This window comes from Orycteropus afer, unplaced genomic scaffold (genome assembly GCF_000298275.1).
Source record: "Orycteropus afer afer isolate SDZICR_OR568_19922 unplaced genomic scaffold, OryAfe1.0 scaffold00083, whole genome shotgun sequence".
NCBI lineage: Eukaryota > Metazoa > Chordata > Mammalia > Tubulidentata > Orycteropodidae > Orycteropus > Orycteropus afer.
Window position 1 is genome coordinate 4,006,700 of NW_006921670.1, and position 988 is coordinate 4,007,687.

The following is a 988-nucleotide window of genomic DNA, read 5'->3' on the forward strand; positions in this document are numbered from 1 at the left end:
AACTCAGGGGGCAGGAGTGCATGGAGGGAAGGACACAGGGAAGAGGTAACTATCAGGAGGAAGTGGGAGGAGAGCTGTTGCATTGTGGGAAATTGCAGTCAATGTCATGAGACAAAATGTGTATGAACTGCTGTATGGAAAATGAATTTGCTCTGTAAACTTTCACCCAAATCACGATTTAAAAAAAAACAAAAAAAAAAAAAAGTGGACTCTGGAGTCAAAGGCCCCAGCTAAACCCTGACCTTGTCATTTCTCAGCAAATGAGGGACTCTCTTGAGCTCGGTGTCCTCATGGTAGTGCTGACTCACCAGGTCTCAGGTTTGGAGCCGCCTGCCCCAGCAAGTGCCCATCCATGTGTGGGGGCGGCAGCCGCCAGTCCCTGCCACCACCTTCCCTTCTCATGCCCCAGCGGAAGGTGAGGACACAGAAAGGGCTGGGTGGCTTCGACGCTGCAGGAGCTCCTGGCTGGAGGGCGAAGCCTCATGACTGGAAGCAACAAATCCCTCTCAAGTCAGTTTAAGCAAAGGGGGTTTGGTGTCAGGAGGGAGCTGCTCCCATCACTTAACTGAGGCAGGGCAGGGCCTCTCCTGGCTCCTCCCCACGCTCTCAGCCTGTAAGTGGGCTTCCTTGCAGTGTTATTGCTCTTTTCCCATAGCGCTGCCTTGGGTATGGTTTTAGGGTCTCTTGGCTCTGCTACTCCCTGATTTCACATCTCCTGGAATGGAAGAAAGACTCCTTTTCTACCCTGGATCTTTCCTGTAGCCTCAGTTTCCATGAAGATGGGATGGAGCCCCAGGCTACCCCACACTGTTATTCTAGGGAGTCGCTGGGGACCACACAGCAGGCCTGCCAGGCTGCTATGGAAAGACCTGCAAGGGGTCTCGTGGCCTGGATACCAGCACGTGCAAGACCGTTTCTGCAAAGAAAGATGGGGAGGGGGCCGCAGCCTTCCATATTCAGAGAAGTGAACCGAGAACTAGACAGTGGG